The 21,266-nt window shown below is 44.7% G+C and overlaps 1 protein-coding gene across 5 annotated transcripts in view; it reads right to left on the bottom strand.

Annotated features, from left to right (window-relative positions):
- Positions 1-15,494, bottom strand: part of LOC134346636 (large proline-rich protein BAG6-like) — a 137,363-nt gene extending 121,869 nt beyond the window's left edge. For 4 of the 5 annotated variants that reach the window (XM_063048099.1, XM_063048098.1, XM_063048102.1 and 1 more), the window contains exon 1: positions 15,295-15,494. The gene's annotated coding sequence lies outside the window, so the exon portion shown is untranslated. The remainder of the gene's footprint in view (positions 1-15,294) is intronic. The other variant, XM_063048100.1, reaches the window with a different exon arrangement.
- Positions 15,495-21,266: the final 5,772 nt, after the last annotated feature.

Below are 21,266 nucleotides of genomic sequence, written 5' to 3'. Positions count from 1 at the left end.
GGATGGAACTAGACTCTCTCACGGTGGTGTCTGAAAAGAGGATGCTGTCCAATTTGCATGCCATCTTGGACAATGTCTCTCATCCACTACATAATGGACTGGTTGGGCACAGGAGTACATTCAGCCAGAGACTCATTCCACCGAGATGCAACACAGAGCATCATAGGAAGTCATTCCTGCCTGTGGCCATCAAACTTTACAACTCCTCCCTCGGAGGGTCAGACACCCTGAGCCAATAGGCTGGTCCTGGACTTATTTCCTGGCATAATTACATATTACTATTTAATTATTTATGGTTTTATTACTATTTAATTATTTATGGTGCAACTGTAACGAAAACCAATTTCCCTCAGGATCAATATAGTATGACTATGACTAATAACAGGGTTGTTGTGGTGGGAGATTTTAATTTCCCAAATATTGATTGGCATCTCCCTAGAGTGAGGGATTTAGATGGGGTAGAGTTTGTTAGGTGTGTTCAGGAAGACTTCTTGACACAATATGCAGATAAGTCTACAAGATGAGAGGCTGTACTTGGTTTGGTATAGGGAAAAGAACCTGGTCAGGTGTCAGGTCTCTCAGTGGGAGAGCATTTTGGAGATAGTGATCACAATTCTATCTCCTTTACCATAGCACTGGAGAGGGATAGAAAAGGACAAGCTAGGGAAATCTTCAATCGAAGTAAGGGGAAATTAACAGCCTATCAGGCAAGAACTTGGAAGCATAAATTGGAAACAGATGTCCTCAGGGAAACGTATGGAAGAAATATGGCAAATGTTCAGAGGATATTTGTGTGGGGTTCTGAGTAGGTACATTCCAATGAGACATGGAAAGGATGGTAGGGTACAAGATCCGTGGTGTACAAGGGCTGTTGTAAATCTAGTCAAGAAAAGAAGAGCTTACAAGAGGTTCAGAAAACTAGGTAATGCTAGGAATCTAGAAGATTATAAGGCTAGCAGGAAGGAGTTTAAGAATGAAATTAGGAGAGCCAGAACGGGCCATGAAATGGCATTGGCATACAGGATTAAGGAAAACCCCAAGGCATTCTACAGGTATGTGAAGAACACGAGGATAAGACGTCAGAGAATAGCACCAATCAAGTGTGACAGTGGAAAAGTGTGTATGGAACCAGAGGAAATAGCGGAGGTACTTAATAAATACTTTGCTTCAGTATTCACTACGGAAAAGAATCTTGGTGATTGTAGGGATGACTTGCAGTGGACTGAAAAGCTTGAGCATGTAGATATTAAGGAAGAGGATGTGCTGGAGCATTTGGAAAGCATCAAGTTGGCTAAGTCATGGGGACCGGATGAGATGTACCCCAGGCTACTGTGGGAAGTGAGGGAGGAGATTGCTGAACCTCTGGCAATGATCTTTGCATCATCAATGAGGAGGGGAGAGGCTTCGGAGGATCGGAGGTTGCGGATGTTGTTCCATTATTCAAGAAAGGGAGTAGGGATAGACCAGGAAATTATAGACCAGTGAGTCTTACTTCAGTGATCGGTAAGTTGATGGAGAAGATCCTGAGAGGCAGGATTTATGAACATTCAGAGAGGCATAATATGATTAGGAATAGTCAGCATGGCTTTGTCAAGGGAGGCCTGACAGAATTTTTTGAGGATGTGACTAAACACATTGATGAAGGTAGAGCAGTAGATGTAGTGTATATGGATTTTAGCAAGGCATTTGATAAGGTACCCCTTGCAAGGCTTATTGAGAAAGTAAGGAGGCATGGGATCCAAGGAGACATTGCTTTGTGGATCCAGAACCTGCTTGCCCACAGAAGGCAAAGAGTGGTTGTAGATGGGTCATATTCTGCCTGGAGGCCGGTGAACAGTGGTGTGCCTCAGGGATCTGTTCTAGGACCCCTACTCTTTCGGATTTTTATAAATGATCTGGATGAGGAAGTGAAGGGATGGGTTAGCAAATTTGCTGATAACACAAAAGTTGGGGGTGTTGTGGATAGCGTGAAGGGCTGTCAGAAGTTACAATGGGACACTGATAGGATGCAAAACTGGGCTGAGAAGTGGCAGATGGAGTTCAAACCAGATAAGTATGAGGTGGTTCATTCTGAAAGGTCAAATATGATGGCAGTATATAGCAGTAATGGTAAGACTCTTAGCAATATGGAGGAACAGAGGGATCTGATTCCATAGGACACTCAAAGCTGCTACACGGACTGACTCTGTGGTTAAGAAGGCATACGGTGCATTGGCCTTTATCAATCGTGGGATTGAGCTTAAGAGCCGAGAGGTAACTTTGCAGCTATATAGGACCCTGGTCAGACCCCACTTGGAGTACTGTGCTCAATTCTGGTCACCTTGCTATAGGAAGGACGTGGAAACCATTGAAAGGGTGCAGAGGAGCTTTACAAGGATTGCCTGGATTGGGGAGCAGGCCTTACGAGAATAGGCTGAGTGAACTTAGCCTTTTCTCCTTGGAGCGACAGAGGATGAGAGGTGACCTGATAGAGGTGTACAAGTTAATGAGCGGCATTGATCGTGTGGAGAGTCAGAGGCTTTTCCCCAGGGCTGAAATGGCTGGCACGAGAGGTCCTTGGAAATAGGTACAGAGGAGATGTCAGGGGTTAAGTTTTTTTTAATGCAGACAGTGATGAGTGCGTGGAATGGGCTGCCGGCGGTGGAGGCGGAGACTATAGGGTCTTTTTAGAGACTCTTGGATGGCTACATGGAGCTTAGTAAAATAGAGGGCTATGGGTAAAGCCTAGGAAGTTCTAAGGTAGGGACATGTTCGGCACAGCTTTGTGGGACAGAGGGCCTGTATTGGGCTGTATGTTTTCTATGTTTCTAATATGCTAAATCTACACAAATCTCTAAGCAGAGGCGCTGCTGTGCATTCTTTGTGATGGCACTGATATATTGGTCCCAGGATAAATCCACAGACAACGCCAAGGAATTTAAATGCACCGACTCTTTCCACCTCCAATCACAGTCCACTACTGACACTTGAGCACAAAATCTAGGACAAGACTTTGCACCACTGTCAGAGGCTCCATTAAACACAAGTCTTGAAATTTGTCCCCAGTGGTGGGACTTTTATGCAGCAGGTCGATATATACAGTGTGTACTGGGCCACATCTGAAGGGTGTAGCCAGCCTGGCCGGCTGCAAATGTCACTCTGCTCTGCGTTTTGTAATTCCTACGATCCTTTGTCTAGCTTCTGACTCTAGAACTGCTCCCATTCACTCATTAAGCAGACAGCCTTGTTTATGGCTTATCCCCAGGATCAGAATGTCCACCCTCCCTGGAGCTTTTTTTCTAACTAACAAAGGATTTTCAAATTGAAATGTCAGCTCCGTTTCTCTTCCTACAGATGCTGCCCGACATGCTGAGCATTTCCAGCATTTTCTGTTTTTATTTAAGATTGCTATTTGCCTGAACAAGTTGACCGTCTCACTTCCAACATTTCAACAGTGACATCTTTTAAACAAGCAATTTATCAACTGTATTGAATCTGTAACGTACTGTGCTGCGACTGTGAAAGATACCCCAAAGAGTAAAAACATTTTAGACATGTGAAATGCACTGCCACAGTCCTGGTTGGGAAGTGCATCAAAATGAAGAATGGTCTCACCAAAGATACTATGACCCAAGTTGGATTAACACAACAACAAGCAATGCTGACCATGGATGACAAAACGTGAAGAAGCCGCTTCTCCTTCATCACCAACCATTATGTATAAAATAGCAACTGTGGACAGCTTTCTGACCGGTTGCATCATCTGGTATGGAAGCTCCAATGCATAGCATTGCAAGAGGCTTGAAAGGGTTGTAAATTCAACCAGCTCCATCACAGGCACTAGTCTCCCCACTGTTGAAGGCATCTTCAACAGGCAGTGCCTCATGAAGGCGGCTTCCGTTATTAAGGATCCTCACCCAATGGAACATGCCCTTTTCTCATTACCACCATCAGAGGTGGCACAGGAGCCTAAAGACACACATTCATCATTTTAGGAAGTTTCTTCCCTTGCGCCACCAGTTTTCTGAATGGTTTATGAAATTATGAACACACACTATTCCCCTTCTGCACGACTTTATTTATTTTTAAATTCCTTGTAACTTACAGAAATTTGTTATATCTGCACTTTACTGCTGCCACTGATGTCAGTGACAATAAACATGATCCCGATGGCGTTAAAAGGTACGGAGAAATAGTAAAACAAGCACACACTTGAACTTGACCATATCTGGCTCCAGCTGAATTGTTGGCTGAGCTTATTTATTTAGAGCCAATGGTGACACAACCTCTAAACTTACACGAGACATTTTCCCATGACTTAAGTAACCAGCAGTGCATTGACACAACACGTGCAGAATGTGCGAACGGCAGCATTATTAGGGACATGAAGAAGCCTGCAGCAGACATGTCATGCAGTGTTTTCATATGTATAAACAGGTGGTACAAATAGGAAAGGGAACAGATCAAAACAGCGTATTTGAGGCAGCATCATAAATATATTCAATGATGGATCAAACGTATATGATCAGTTTCAAGGTTTACCACTCAGACTCCACATTTATTCTGTCTTAATTCTGACACAAGTACAGTCACCAATTAAAATGTTCAAAGTAAACTTATTATCAAAGTACATGTATGCCACAATATTCTACCCTGAGAGTCATTTTATTGCAGGCATTCACAGTAAATACAAAGAATCAATGAAAGACCGCAAGCAAAAGAACGGACAAATAAAATGTGCAAAAGACAATAAACTGAGCAAATACAAATAAAAAGAGTGGTAAAAAAGTGAAGATAAGACAGACAAACAACAAATATCAAGAACATGAGGGGAAGAGTGCTCAAAAGCAAGTCCATATGTTGTGAGAACAGTTGACGTGAGCGAAGTTATCCCCTCTGGTTAAAGAGCCTGATGGGTGAGGGGTAACAACTGTTCCTGAACCTAGTGGTATAGGATTTGAGGGTCCTGCACCTCCTTCCTGATGGCAGCAGCGAGGAAAGAGTGTGGCCTGGATGGAGGACGCTTTCCTGCGACCATGCTCCTTGGAAATGTACTCAGGGCTTTACCTATAATGGACTGGGCTGTATCCACCACACTTTGTAGGCTTTTCCATTCAAGGGCATCAGTGTTCCCATGCCAGGCCAAGATGCAACTAGTCAGTATACTCTCCACCACACATCTACAGAAAGTTTAAGATGACACACCAATGCTGCGCAAACTTCTAAGAGAGCAGAGGTGAGGCTATGCCTTCCTAAAATAGCGTTTAGCTGCTGGACCCAGGACAGATCCACTGAGGAATTTAAAGTTGTTGACCCACTCCACCTCTGATGCCCTGATGAGGACTGGCTTATGGACTAACGGGTTCCTCCTCCTGTAGTCAATAATCAGCTCTTCGGTTTCCTGACATTGAGTAACAGGTTGCCGTTATGGCACCATTCAGCCAGATTTTTAATCTCCCTCCTACACGTTGATTCTTCACCATGTTTCATTCGGCCCACAAAAGTGGTGTTGTCAGCAAACTTAAATATGGCGTTTGAACTGTACTTAGTATCACAGTCACAAGTGTAAAGGAAGTACGGCGGGAGCTAAGCACACAACCTGCAGTGCTCCTGTGCTGATGAGGATTGCGGAGGAGATGTTGTTGCCAACCTGAACTGGCTGGACTCTGCAAGTTCCATCTTCCTGCCTGTTACTCACAACGCAGCCCCTGTAGAAGCCAAGAATCTATCAGCCTTCAGGGTATTCAATTGAGCCACCCAGAACACTAATGAAACTAAATATAATCACAGGAGGCAGTCTGGGGTAAAGATTCCTGACCTGCAGAATAAATTCTTCTTCATTTCCCTCATTCAGAAAGTTTAAGTCCTTTAAATCCTAGACCTTCCAGACTGAAAACAGGAAATGCTGGAAACACTCAGCAAGTCAGGCAGCATCTGTGAAAAAAACTGCTGCTTTATATCTCCGACTCTCCCTCAGAACTGGGAAAGGGAAAAACAGGTTTGCTTGCAATAGCAGAGAAATGGGGAACAAGATGGATGCAATAAAAGGAATCCTTTCTGACAGCGTAAGTTCATGTGGGTTAATTGGAGCAGTATTGTGTAAGCAGACTGGGACGCTTTGGCGAACAATGGCCCTGCAGTCTGCATTGGCTAGCCGTGCAGCGCTATCCATCATCGAAGACCCCCAGCACACAGGCCATGCTCTTTTCTCGCTGCTGCCATCAGGTACCAGTGCCTTAGGACTCGCAACACCAGCTACATGAGCAGTTACTACCCCTCAACCATCAGGCTCTTGAACAAAAGAGGATAACTACACTCAGCTTGAATTGAATTGACATTGAATGCAAACTTTCTTGATACAAGCTTATTTATTTAGAGGTACAACATGGTAACAGGCCCTTTCGGCCCAATTACACCTATGTGACCAATCAAACTACTAACCCGTACATCCTTGGAATGCGGAAGGTAACAGGGAAAAGCCACATGATCACGGGGAGAACATACGAACTCCTCAGGGACAGCGGCAGGAAGAGAACCCCAATTGCAGGCACTGTAAGAGGGTTGTGTTAATCACAACATTTTCTTCGCTTGTTCTTGCAAGCTAATTTGAATTATTCTGGGCTGCCCCTCCTGTTAATTAGTTGCTTAGTTATTTTCCAAGTTGTTTTTGAAGAGAACTTGCAATGTTACCCAGCAGAAATGGTCTAAAGCAGCACTGATTTTACACCCTGCCTTATATTACTCTCCTCTAAAACAATTTCAGTCCTTAAGCTAAATGTGAGCAAAACTGTCACTGCCTTGTGCTTGTCACTCTAACCTACAAGAGGGGAAAGAGCAGGAAAGCCTACACATCAGTAATGATGACTTCATGAGGGTCAACGCTTTATGTCCTGTCTGTTTGCCAAGACATTGGAAGGGGTTACAGTGGCCTTTGAAGTAGTTCATCCCCAAACGCTCCATAATATTGGATCGACTCTACAGGCTGTTCCCAGGAACGCATTCCATGCGAGCAAAAGGAGCGTTTGATTGCTCTAGGCTTGTACTCACGAGAGTTCAGAAAAATGAAGGGGGATCTCATTGAAGCCTACAGAATATTGAAAGGTCTGGATAGAATACAAGGATGCTCCTTTAGAACAGAAATGAGGAGGTATCTCGAGTCAGGGGTTGGTGAATCTGTCGAATTCATTGCCAAGGAAGGAGATGGTGCCAGTGAACAATGCTACCAAAAGTGACATCCTCAAGACAGTTCACGAAACAACTTCTTTCCCTTCTTTTACATTTTCTTTTTATTTCAGATATGGTTCTGCTGCGGTTGAGAACCTGTTATCTACATTCTAGTGGCGTGTTTTCGGGCTGATTGGCCAATCTGGTACCTTGCTGTCTCCGAGAGGGTTCCACCAGACTGAGAGGAAAGCATGTGGCCAGGAGATGTAGCTTGAGCCCATGATCGACTGCATCTCTTGCCAATCTCGCTGATTAAAGCACCAGGGAAGAATGAAATCATCAGGGCAGGTACGGAGGGCGAGCGAGTGTTCAATGCCGTCTACCAGACTCTCACTCGCTGCTGCCAGAGGAGAGTGTCTGAGGGTGGCCGTCTCTCTCCCTCTCACTGACTGCTCTCAAGTGAAGTTCTTGGCATTCAAATGATCTCTCTCTCCCTTCATGCTGTGGCAGGATGGTGCTGGAGCAAGGCTTAATCGCCGCAGTTTGTAGATTTGGACTCTAATTCATAGTTCCGGTCACTCCTTTTTTGCTGTTACTTTTGGGTGATTTTTGAATCGTGACAGCCTGCAGATAATGAACTTTGAGCTGAACCAAAACATGACTTTTGATTTTGTGCTTTATATTCTGTGTTTTCTCGTGAACATCTGCACAATATTTTGTGCATGGGGGTAGAGGTGGTTGATGTTTTTCTTTGAACGGGTTGGTTCTATGGTTCTTTCGTTTCATGGCTGGCTGTGAGGAAGACAAATTTCAGAGTTGTATGCTTCGTTAATAAATGTACTTTGAATCATAGAATGCTGTGAAGGCCAAGTTCTTGGATATATTTAAAGATGAAGTTGATATGTTCTTGATTAATAAGGACATAAATGGTTACAGGAAGAAAGCAGAAGAATGGAATGAGAGGTAAAATGATGCTAGTGTGGTGGTTGGCACTACACTATTACAGAGGGCATCAGAGTTCAGTGTTCAATCCTGATGTAATTTGTAAGGAGTTTGTGCAATGCGTGGGGTTTCTCCAAGTCCTCTGGTTTTCTCCCACAGTCCAAAGATCTACCAGGTAGGTTAATTAGTTATTATAATTTAGTTTAGGTTTAAATCAGGCCAATCACGTTCTATAACTCAAAAAACAAAACAAAATCAGCAATGATTGAATGGTGGGGCAGACTCCATGAGCTGAATGGTCTAACTGTGCTCCTGTCTTATGGACAAACATCACTGATGCTGGAAAATTGTAAACTTGGTGAAGGAAGGACTTGGTGTGCCTTACAACAGCAAGATATACTCACTAGAGCCAGTGTTGTTGAGTGGCACATTTAACAATGCAAAGGTCCAGCTACTGCAATGACTCTGGCAGGGGAAAACCAGTGTGTCAGGTCCTGCCACCACTAGACACTCCAAGCCTGGGTCCTGTGTAACAGCCTCTCATACACTTCATGGTTGTACTTCTTAAGGAGGCATTGATGCAATGTAAGAGATTGCTTTGAAGTAATGGTACAGTGAATATAGTGAAAAAAATGGTTTACTATATTTATTATGAACGAAATAAATGTTAAAATATCATCAAAAACTCAAGAGCACCTTTGTAATTCTGAATTAGGACCATAAGCAACAGAAGCAGAATTAGGCCATTCAGCCCATCGAGTCTGTTCCATCAATCATAGCTGATCCCAGATCCAATTCAACCCTATATACCTGCATTCTCGCCTGACTGATCAGGACGCAATTAACTTCTGCCTTACATGAACGTGTGGACTTGATCTCCACCACAGTCCGTGGCAGAGCATTCCACAGATTTACTACTCTCTGGCTTAAAAAATAACTCAACACTGTTCTAAAGGGCTGCCCCTCATTTTGAGGCTGTGCCCTCTACTTCTGGATACCCTCACCATAGGAAACATCCTCTCCACATCCACCCTATCTAGTCCTTTCAACATATGGTAGGTTTCAATTAGACTCCCCCCCCCCGCCCCCACATTCTTCTAAATCGAGTTCACATTGAAATTTGAGAGGGAAAAAAATAAAATCCAATGTGATGGTATTTCAGCGGAATAAAGGAAATTACAATGGCATGAGAGGGGAACTGGCCGAAGTTGACTGGAAAGGGACATTTGTAGGAAAGGCAGCAGACCAGCAATGGCTGGAGTTTCTGCGAAAAATGAGGGAAGTGCAAGCCAGATATATTCCAAATAGGAAGAAATTTTCAAAGCGAAGAAGGACACTACCATGGATGACAAGTGAAGTCAGAATCAAAATAAAAGCAAAAGAGAGGACATACAAGGAAGCCAGAGCTAGTGGGAAGATAAAGGACTGGGGAGCTTTTAAAAACTTGCAGAAGGAAACTAAAGCAACACACATAAAAGTTGCTGGTGAACGCAGCAGGCCAGGCAGCATCTCTAGGAAGAGGTGCAGTCGACATTTCAGGCCGAGACCCTTCGTCAGGACTAACTGAGAAGGTCATTTGGAAGAAAAAGATGAATTATGAGAGGAAGCTGGCAACTAATATCAAAGAAGATACTAAAAGCTTTTTTAAGTATATAAACGGTAAAAGAGAGTCGAGGGTAGATATAAGACCAATACAAAATGACGCTGGAGATAATGTAATGAGAGATGCAGAGATGGCAGAGGAACTGAATGCACATTTTGCATCAGTCTTCACAGTGGAAGATATCTGCAGTATACCGGACATTCAAGGCTGCGTCCACACTACGCCGGATAATTTTGAAAATGCTGGCTTCGAGTAAAAACGACAAGCGTATACACTAAGCGCTTTTCAAAATATCTCTGTCCACACTAACACGGATATTTGGGCGAATCTCCTCTACTGGGCATGCGCAGAACACACAGAAAACAAGCGAAGAGGAAACGGTATACTTAGTGCGCGTTTGTCCAGTTACAGAGTAAAAAAACTTAAAAGGAATTGCTTTTGGTTCTCGCACAGGAGGACTTAAAACAAAAAAAAACAAATACTGGAGCGTATGGGGGCAACCGACAGGGAGTTCATGGACAGTATGATCCGGCTGACGACCAACATTGAAAAACTGACTAACTGTTGCATTAATAAAGCACCTTGTTAAATGTATAAAACTTGTCTGCATCAGTATTATCTTGTATTTCCATACAATGTTACATTAGGCTGCTACACATCTATTGTCGGAGAAGTACTTGCATAAATAGGTAAACCACCTTCATACAAGCAAGGACAGAAAACAGGGCAAAGTGAGTATACTTATTTATTCAGAAAGCTATGGGTCAAAGTATTTGGTGAGTACATTTCTAACTCTTCTGGCTTCAGTCTCATTGCAATGTGTTCTAAAATTATTAGGTTCTGCGAAGCGCAGAATCGAATATCCCTGTGATGATTGTATGCTCTAGTACCAATTTGGTGGGATGATTTCGGGGGATGAAAATGCCGTTTTAGTGTGCACAGAGAGTCAAAACGAAGAGAAAAAGCTTCGCTTTCAAAATTATCCGGCGTAGTGTGGATGTAGCCCAAGAGTGTCAAGGAAGTGAAGTTTGTACAGTGAAAATTATGACTGAGAAGGTGCTCTGGAAGCTTAATGGTCTGAGGGTGAATATATCTCCTGGACCTGATGGAATGCACCCTTGGGTCCTGAAGGAAGCAGCTGGAGAGATTGTGGAGGCATTAACGATGATCTTTCAAGGATCGATATTCTGGCATTGTACCGGATGACTGGAAAATTACAAATGTTACTGCGCTATTTAAGAAGGGTGGGAAGCAGCAGAAAGGAAACTATAGATCTGCTAGTCTGACATCAGTTGTTGGGAAGTGGTTGGAATCGATTGTTAGGGATGAGATTACAGAATACCTGGAGGCACATGACAAGATAGGCCAAAGCCAGAATGGTTTCCTGAAAGTCCTGCCTGACAAACCTACCGCAATTCTTTGAAGAAATTACAAGCGGGGTAGACAAAGGAAATATGTGGTGTACTTGGATTTTCAGAAGGCCTTTAACAAGGTGCTGCAAATGAGGCTGCTTAGCAAGCTAAGAGCCCATGGAATTACAGGGAAGTTACTAGCTTGGGTGGAGCATTGGCTGGTCGGTAGAAAACAGAGAATGGGAATAAAAGGATCCTATTCTGCTTGGCTGCCGGTTACCAGTGGAGTTCCACAGGGGTCAGTGTGGAGACCGCTGCTTTTTTACGATGTATGTCAATGATTTGGACTACTGTACTAATGGATTTGTGGCTAAATTGCCGATGAAACAAAGATAGGTGGAGGAGTGGGTAGTGTTGAGGAAACAGAGTGCCTGCAGGGACTTATGGTTTAGGGGAATGGGCAAAGAAGTGGTAAATGAAATACAATGTTGGAAAGTGTATGGTCATGCACTTTGGTGGAAGAAATAAACAGGCAGGGATTTATTTAGATGGAGAGAGAATTCAATATGTAGAGATGCAAAGGGGCTTGGGAGTCCTTGTGCAAGATACCCTAAAGGTTAACCTCCAGGTTGAGTCAGTTGTGAAGGCGGCGAATGCAATGTTGGCATTCATTTCTCCAGGTATAGAATATAAGAGCAGGGATGTGATGTTGAGGCTGTATAAGGCACTCATGAGACCACACTATGTGCAGTTTTGGGCTCCTTATTTTAAAAAGGATATACTGACATTGGAGAGGGTTCAGAGAAGATTCACGAGAATGATTCCAGGAATGAAAGGGTTACCATACGAGGAACGTCTGGCAGCTCTTGGGCTGTATTCCCTGGAGTTCAGGAGAATGAGGGGGTATCTCATAGGAATATTCTGAATGTTAAAAGGCCTGAACAGATTAGATATGGCAAAGTTATGTAGCTCCCCCCCCCGGCCACCCTCAGGGTCGCTTGGCTCGCTGTCGTCTAGGGAAATAGCCTCGGCCCCGCCAAACTGGACAATTCGTTTGTGTGGATGCTGTGTGAGGTACCCCACCCTGACCAAATAACAGACAATACACCAGATGCAATTAAATGATTTAGTTTATAGATATTACTGGAACTATATAATTAAAAGAGAATATAAAAGGAAAATAAAAGGTGCCACACTTATCAAAGTTCAATCTCTTCGTGCACAAAAACCATTGGAGCTCAAGGACCTTCTTCTTCACCCTGCGACCCCCTCGGACCACCTCGACCGGCCGCCTGGGACCAACAACGGTGGTCGACCAGACGCTCCACACGAGTCCGTCTCCATCTCCTCGCCGAATGTCCCGCTCGGGGTCCGACCCCGTTAGCGGACTCACAGCACCTCGTCCATCCTCTCGCTCGCTCTCCCGCCTTCTCCCCCAAAACCCCGCGCATACAGTATCTTCAAATACACCAAAACCATAACAACTATCCCAATTGGTTAATAACGTATTTCTTATCACCCTCTAAACCACAATAAGCTGCTTGCTCAAACTTTAACACAACAAAGCTGCATTCCCCAGATTAACATAACAAAGACGCCATTTTAATTAGCCTCCGCAGTAACATAAAAATCGAAACCCCCTTTTCATGGTAAGGGAATCTAGCACAAGAGGGCACAACTTCAGGATTGAAGGACGCTCTTTTAGAACTGAGAAGCAGAGAAATTACTTTAGTCAGAGGGTGGTAAATCTGTGGAATTTGTTGCCACGAGCAGCTGTGGAGGCCAAGTCATTGGGTGTATTTAAGGCAGAGACAGATCGGTTTTTGATTAGCCAGGCATCAAAGGGTTTGGGGTGAAAGCAGGGGAGTGGGGATGACTGGAAGAATTGGATCAGCCCATGATTGAATGGCAGAGCAGACTCAGTGGGCTGAATGACCTACTTCTGCTCCTATATCTTATAGTCTTATGGTCTAATTACACTGAGTACAGGCCCAAAGCTGCCAAACACTCCTATGTTAACCCCTACATTACCAGAATCATCCTCCTAAACCTCCTCTGGACTCTCTCCAATGACAACACATCCTTTCTGAGATATGGGGCACAAAACTGTTGGCAATACTCCCAAGTGCAGCCCAAGACCAGTGTCTTATAAAGGCTAGGCATTATTTCCTTGCTTTTATATTCTATTCCATTGCATTTGCCTTCTTTACCACAAACTCAACAAGCAAATTAACCATCTGGAAATCTTGCATGAAGACTCCTAAGTCCTTCTGCAACTCTGATGTTAGAACCTTCTCCTCATTAAGATAATAGTCCGCACGACTATTCCTTTTACTAAAATGCATTTTCATACATTTCGCAATACTGTATCCATCAGCCACCTTTTGGCCCATTCTTCCAATTTGTCTAAATCCTGCTGCAATCGCATTGCTTCCTCAGCACCATCTACCCCTCCACCTATCTTTGTATCATCTACAAACTTTGCCACAAACCTATCAGTTCCATGATCCAAATCATTAACAGACAATGTGAAAAGTAGTGGTCCCAATACTGACCCCTGAAGAGTACTATCAGTCACCGACAGCCAACCAGAAAAGGCCGCTTTTATTCCCACTCGTTGCGTCCTGCCTGTCAGCCATTCCGCTATCTATGCCAGTATCTTTCCTGTAATACCATAGGATTTTATCTTGTTAACCAGCCTCATGTGTAGCACCTTATCAAACGTCTTCTGAAAATCCAAGTAAATAATATTCACTACCAAAGAGCCTCAGCCCAAAATGTTGACTGTACTCATTCCCACAGATGCTGCCTGGCCTGCTGAATTCTCTTGTTTGTGACATCCACTGCCTCTCCTTTGTCCACCCTGCTTGTTACTTCCTTGAAAAACTCAAAGATTTGCCACGCAACATTTCCCTTTACAGACACCATGCTGACTCTGACTTATTAGTCTCCAAGTACCCTGAAACCTCATCCTTAATAATAGACTCAAACACCTTCCCAATCACTGAGGTTTGGCTAACTGGCCTATAATTTCCCTTCCTCCCTTCTTAAAGCGTGGAGTGACATTTTCAATTTTCCAGCCCTCTGAGACCATGACAGATTCAAGTAATTTGTGAAAGATCATAACCAAAGCATCATCTCTTCAGCAACCTCTCTCGGGACTCTGGGATGTAGACTTCTTAAGGTGACTTATCCACCTTAAGAACTTTAAGTTTGCCTGGCATTTTTTCCTTTGTTATAGCAATGCCACTCACTCCTGCTCACTGACACTCATGGACCTCTGGCACACAACCAATGTCTTCCACAGTGAAGACAGATGCAACATTCGCATTAAGTTCACCTGCCATTTCTTTGTCTCCCATTACTACCTCATCAGCATCATTTTCTAGTGGTCCAATATCAACTCTCACCTTCCTTTTACTCTTTATATAACTTTTGGTACCCTGCTTTATATTATTGGCTAGCCAGTCCTCATATTTCATCCTTTCCCTTCTTAAAGCTTTTTAGATGCCTTTTATTGGATTTTAAAAGCTTCCCACTCACTTTTGCTACCTTACATGCCCTTCCCTTGGTTTCTATAATATCCTTAACTTCCTTTGTCAGCAACAGTTGCTACCCCTGCCATCTGAGTTGTCAGCTCTCTCGGCAGATCCTCAGAGATTAAGGAATGTGTTTGGCCATACGGTACAGAGGTAACTAATAAGGCCAATGAAGGACCACAGTATCTACCACAGGTGGGTCAGGAACCATCTTAAAGATGGGGGGGCTAGATAGGTTGTGATGTAGTGACCCTTTAAATAAGTACAGAGAGGAAAAACTGGGGCCCCACTCAACTTGAAGGATTAAAAAATATTTTCTCATTATTAAGATCAGAAAATCACTCAGTACTGACACCCCAATTATCTATAATTATCACAATAACGAGCCAACCACCCGAAGACACTGAGAAACACCAGTTGGAATACTATAACGCCGCGCCCCCATCACAAAGCTCTCGATTATCACAATACCCTAGCACAGCATCTGTAATTAACACTCCTCCGTACCCTCAATGGTCACATTCCCCTGCCCCCTCCCGCTCCAGCCCCCTTAATCCCCTCCCCACGATCACCTCTGCCCCACTCCCCTTGCGTCGTCCCACCCCTTTCTCCGCATATCTCCCTCCTCCCCCCAGCCCCGTGTGCTTATACCCTCCATCCTCCCCCCTCGACCCCCAATCGCTTCCCCGATCCCGTTGTGCGCGTGCGCACTCACCTTCAGTCCTCTCCCTTTCACCGCCTATCTCCTGCTTCGCCCTCTCCGCCTGAAATTCACTCACTCCGTCGGCCGCCCGTTTCTGTTGGCTCTGCTGCGCACCGCTCTCCCCGCTCCGACACCTGCGGGCCGAGGCCGGACCGCTCCTTCTCTCCGCGTCGGACCGCGCAGCTGCCTCAGCTCCTGCGCCTGCGCACTGCCGCAGCGCCAGGACCCCACGCTGCCTGGAGACAGCGGCTGACCGCGCGGCGCCTGATCAGAGAGCAGTGGTAGCGTCCACTCTCCTAAATTGCGATCTCATCGGCAACTAGTCTTTCTCACCAGTGCCACATCTACCACAGCAATTATTCTCCACAAGGAGCCAATCTCTGTCTCTGTTCATACAGACAGCCAGTCTTCCCCCTCCAACAGCGCTTTGTTTAGCAGAGGCAAACCTCCTCCAGCAGATATTTCCCCCAACAGCAGCTAGCCCCTCTTCCACCCCCACACATACACCAATAGCAAGATTCTCCCCACAGCAGTGGCTGGTCTCTTCCCCCATCAGCAGCTTGTCTGTCCCACCAGCAGCCACTTGTTCCATAAGAGATAGGAGCAGAATTTTTTGCCGTTTCGCCTATCGAGTCTGCTCCGCCGTTTAATTGTGGCTGATCCAATTTTCCTCTCAGCCCCAATTTCCTGCCTTCTCCCAGTATCCCTTCTTGCCCTGATCAAGCAATAAACAACCTCTACCTTAAATACACATAAAGACTTGGCCTCCACAGATGCCCGTGGCAAAGAATTCCATTGATTTGCCACTCTCAGGCTAAAAAAGTTACCCCTCCTCTCCATTCTAAAAAGACGCCCCCCTATTCTGAGGCTGTGTCCTCTGGTTGACTCTCCCACCAAAGGAAACATCCTCTCCACAACCACTTCATCAGGGCCTTCCACCATCAGATAGGTTTTAATGACATCACCCCTCATTCTTCTGAATTCTAGTGAATACAGGCCTAGAGCCATCAAACATTTAATTCTAGAATCATTTTCGTAAACCTCCTTTGAACCCTCTCCAGTTTCAACACATCCTTTCTAAGATAAGGGGTCCAAAACTGCTTACAATACTCCAAGTGAGGCCCTACCAGTGCTTTATAAAGTCTCAACATTACATCCTTGCTTTTATATTCTAGACCTCTTGAAAAGAATGCTGACATTGCATTTCCCTTCCTCACCACAGACTCAACCCGCAAATTAACCTTTAGGGAATCCTGCACAAGGACTCTCAGGTCCCTTTGAGCCTCAGTTTGTTGTATTTTCTCTCCACTTAGAAAATAGTCAATTCTTTCATTTCTTCTACCAAAGTGCATGAACAGACTCTTCCCAACACTGTATTCCAACTGCTATTTCTTTGTCCATTCTCCAAATCTGTCTCAGCCCTTCTGTAGCCTCTCTGCTTCTTCAAAACTACCTACCCCTCCACCAGTCTTCATATTGTCTGCAAACTTTGCAATAAAGCCATCAATTCCATCATTCAAATCATTTACATATAACAGAAAAAGAATCGGTCCCAACATATACCCCTGTCAAACAACACTAGTCACCAGCAGCCAACCAGAAAAGGTTCCCTTTATTCCCACTTTTGCCTCTTGCTAATCAGCTACTGCTTTATTCATGCTAGTCTCTTTCCTAGTACCATGGGCTCATAACTTGTTAAGCAGCCTTATGTGTGGCACTTTGCCAAAGTCCTTCTGAAATTCCAAGTACACACACCTACTGATTCTCCTTTGTCCATCCTGCTTGTTATTTCTTCAAAGAATTCCAACAGATTTGTCAGGCAAAATTTTTCTTTGAGGAAACAATGCTGACTACGACCTATTTTATCATAAACACAAAATACTCTGCAGATACTGGGGTCAAAGCAACACTTACAACACGCTGGAGGAACTCAGCAGGTCAGGCAGCTTTCATGGAAACGATCAGTCAACGTTTTGGGCCAGAAACCTTCGCCAGGACTGAAGAGGGAAGGGGCAGAGGCCCTGTAAAGAAGGTTGAGGGAGGGTGGGAAGGAGAAAGCTGGTAGATTCCAGGTGAAACACGTTCCCAGGAAGGAGACGTGGCTGTGGTAGCGGGTCTGGGTGAGGATCTGGTCAAAGAGGCGGAGATCACAGAGGGGGTATCATGTGCCTCCAAGTACCCTGAGACCTCAACCTTAATAATCGACTCCAACTTCTTCCCAACCACTTAGGTCAGACTAACTGACCTATAGTTTCCTTTATTCTGCCTCTCTCCCTTCTTGAAGAATGGAGTGACACTTGCATTTTCCAGTCTTCTGGAACCATTACAGAATCTAGTAATTCTAGAAAGATCATTACTAATGCCTCCACGATATCTTCAGCCACCTCCTTCAGAATCCTATACTGTACACCATCTGGTCCAAGTGACTTATCTACCCTCAGACTTTTCATTTTCCCAAGAACCTACTGTCTAGTTATGATAACTTCACACATTTCGTGACACCTGACACCTGGAACATCCACCATACTGCTAGTATCTTTTGCAGTGAAAAATGATGCAAAATACTTATTCATGAACCTATACAAACTTCTCTTAAATTTTGAAATCGAGCTTGCATGCACCACTTGTGCTGGAAGCTCATTCCACACTCTCACAATCCTCTGAGTGATTGGAATGTACACAACAGCCTGAGAATGTTCACAACAAACATTTCCAACTTCTCTGGGGAGGCACTGTGAGACTGGCTGAGATGGGAATGGAGGCTTGTTGACCAGGAGTTGGGACAGTTTAACAGCATGGAACTCTCTACAAATGACACATTTGCATAGCTGGTTGAATTACTGAGTCACAGTTACCAATGGGAGGGCGTAGAAGAGGATGCAGGCTAGGAGGCATCTTTCATTATGTTGGCTGATTTTCCAAGGGGGGGGGTTGAATCTGTGTCGGGGAGGCTGGTTTGGGAGCTGATGGGATTGAGTTTCACATTGCAGAGGGCCCAAAATTCTCCCTGGGAATTCTGGTATCGCTGGGTTGACAGAAGGTGACATTAAAGGTGATCTGGTGATCAATGAATGACCTTATGAGAAAGAGGGGTGGTGGATCTCATTGAAACCTATCGAATATGGAAAGACCGAAATAGGGTGGACATGGAGAGGATGTTTTCCATAGTGGGGGAGTTTAGGACCAGAGGCCACAGCCTTAGAAGGCAAAGACGTCCTTCTAGAACAGCGGTGAGGAGGAATTTCTTTCACCAGAAGGTAGTTAATCTGTGGAATTCATTGCCACAGACAGCTAAGAAAGACAAGTTATTGGCCATATTTAAAGAAGAGGTTGATAGGTTCTTGATTCCTCAGGGCATCAAAGGCTACAGCCTCCAAGAGGACCTTAACCTTGTGGTTTGGAGGCTTGAGAGCTATGTTGGCTGGAGTTAGGGCTTTGTGCTCTAGCTCTTGGTAGCGTCACCATGCCAAACAGATTAAAGTGTAGGGGCCAGACCAAGAGTGGTCCAGCGGTGCTCCAGGTTCAGGGGTACAGCTCAGAGCTAACGACTCTGACTGGTCAAACAAAACTGTTATAGAAACAACAGTGAAGAATCCTTCTATCTGTGGTAGCCAGTGCGATCATGTTTGCTGTTGTGTGCTGGGGCAGCAGGCTGAGGGTAGCAGACACCAACAGAATCAACAAACTCATTCGTAAGGCCAGTAATGTTGTGGGGATGGAACTGGACTCTCTGACGGTGGTGTCTGAAAAGAGGATGCTGTCCAAGTTGCATGCCATCTTGGACAATGTCTCCCATCCACTACATAATGTACTGGTGGGGCACAGGAGTACATTCAGTCAGAGACTCATTCCACCGAGATGCAACACAGAGCGTCATAGGAAGTCATTCCTGCCTGTGGCCATCAAACTTTACAACTCCTCCCTTGGAGGGTCAGACACCCTGAGCCAATAGGCTGGTCCTGGACTTATTTCCTGACATAATTTACATATTACTATTTAACTATTTATGGTTTTATTACTATTTATTATTTATGGAGCAACTGTAACGAAAATCCAATTTCTCCCGGGATCAATAAAGTATGACTACATCTGGGTGTGACGATATTCCTGAGTCTCCACCTGGGACTTGCATGGCTGACAGTAGTGAAAACTGAGAAGCTGTTAGCACAATGAGGAAAGCCCTGAAGACCACCTGGACAAGAACAAACAGAGATGCCAGCAGCTTAACGGGCAGTAAGTAAGTCAAGGTTATGGAGAGAAGGCAGGAGAATGAGATTGAGAGAGGTAATAAATCTGCCATGATGCAATGGCACAGAAGATTTGATGGGCTGAATAGCCTAATTCTGCTCCTATGTCTTAAGGTGTTAAGGTAGCATCTGATTATGCTATCCGGCTAGTGATGGGTTTTTACAGTCGCAGAGTCATACTGCACAAAACCAGGCACTTCATCCCAACCTATCCATAACTACCAAGTATCCATCTATACCGGGGATTCCCAACCTTTTTTATGCCATAGAGCCCTACCATAAACCGAGGGGTCCTCGGACCCCAGATTGGGAACCCCTGATCCTACTCCAGTAGCCTAAAATGCCTTGGCAACCAAGTGATCACCCTAAAACCCGTTAAACGTTGTGGGACACTCTTCATCCACCACCTCTTCAGGCAGATTCCAACTACTCTCTGCGGGGAAGATATTCTTCCTCAGATCTTCTCGAACCCGATCATGCCTCTGACCTTTGAACAGAGAATGTTACAGCACAGCAGAGGCCTTTGCTCATGATGTTGTGCTGACCTTTTAACCTACTCCAAGATCAATCTAACCCTTCCCTCCCACGTAACCTTCCATTTTTCTTTCTTCCATGTGCCTATCTAAGTGTCTCTTAAATGTCCCTGATGTATCCCCTGGCAGTGTATTCCAGGCACTAAAAGTAAAAAAAAACTATTTTTATATCCGCTTATACTTTCTTCCAATCAGCTTCAAAGCATGTCCTCGAGTATTAGCTATTGATGCCCTGGGGGGAAAACCCCAGCTGTCCACTCTATCTGTGCCTCTCATAATCTCGCACACCTCTATCAAGTCGCCTTTCATGCTCCTTTGCTCCAAAGAGAAAAGTCACTCAAGCTTTCCTCATACAGCATGTTCTCTGGTAGCATTATGGTAAATCTGCTCTGCACCTCGTCTAAAACTTCCAATAATGGGGTGACCAGGACTGAACACAATACTCCCCACCATCAAGGACATCTTCAAAAGACGGTGCCTCCACTGTGAAGCCAGCATCCCCACCAACCAGGACATGCCCTCCTCACATTACTGCCATCAGCGAGGAGGTGCAGCGGCCTGAAGACCCACACTCAACACCTTGGGAGCAGCTTCTTCCCCACTACCACCAAGTTTCTGAGCTGTCAGTACTTTGCTCTCTTCTTGCACTATTTATTTATTATTGTAACTTACAGTAATCTTTTACGAATTAGACTGTAAAGGCATCCGTTAGTCTTGCGAGACCACGGATCTGTGCGAAAGTCTTCATGGTCCAGGGCGCAGGCCTGGGCAAGGCTGTATGGAAGACTGGCAGTTGCCCATGCTGCAAGACTCCCCTCTCCACGACACCACACAGCACCATTGTCGTCGCAGAGCAATGTGTGATTAAGTGCCTTGCTCGAGGACACAACACACTCCCTCGGCTGCGGCTCGAACTCACGACCTTCAGTTGCTAGTCCAAAGCCTTAACCACTTGGCCACGTGCCCACTTTTGGCTGTAACACCACTGCAAAACAACACATTTCATGACATATATCTGTGATAATAAACCCAATTCTGATTCTGAAGTATGATCAAACCAAAATTTTATAGAGCTGCAACATTACCTTTGATTGAAAATGTTTCTGTTATGAAGAGACGTTTCTTGCTGCATTCCTCATAAATCTGTACATCTCTGTTGGGTTCACCCTCAGCCTCCTCCAACCAATGTTTCCTCAAAGGTATC

The sequence above is a fragment of the Mobula hypostoma genome, chromosome 5, assembly GCF_963921235.1.
Source record: "Mobula hypostoma chromosome 5, sMobHyp1.1, whole genome shotgun sequence".
Taxonomy (NCBI): domain Eukaryota; kingdom Metazoa; phylum Chordata; class Chondrichthyes; order Myliobatiformes; family Myliobatidae; genus Mobula; species Mobula hypostoma.
The sequence above is the reverse complement of the archived record's forward strand: the minus strand, read 5'-3'. Positions and strand labels throughout refer to the sequence as shown.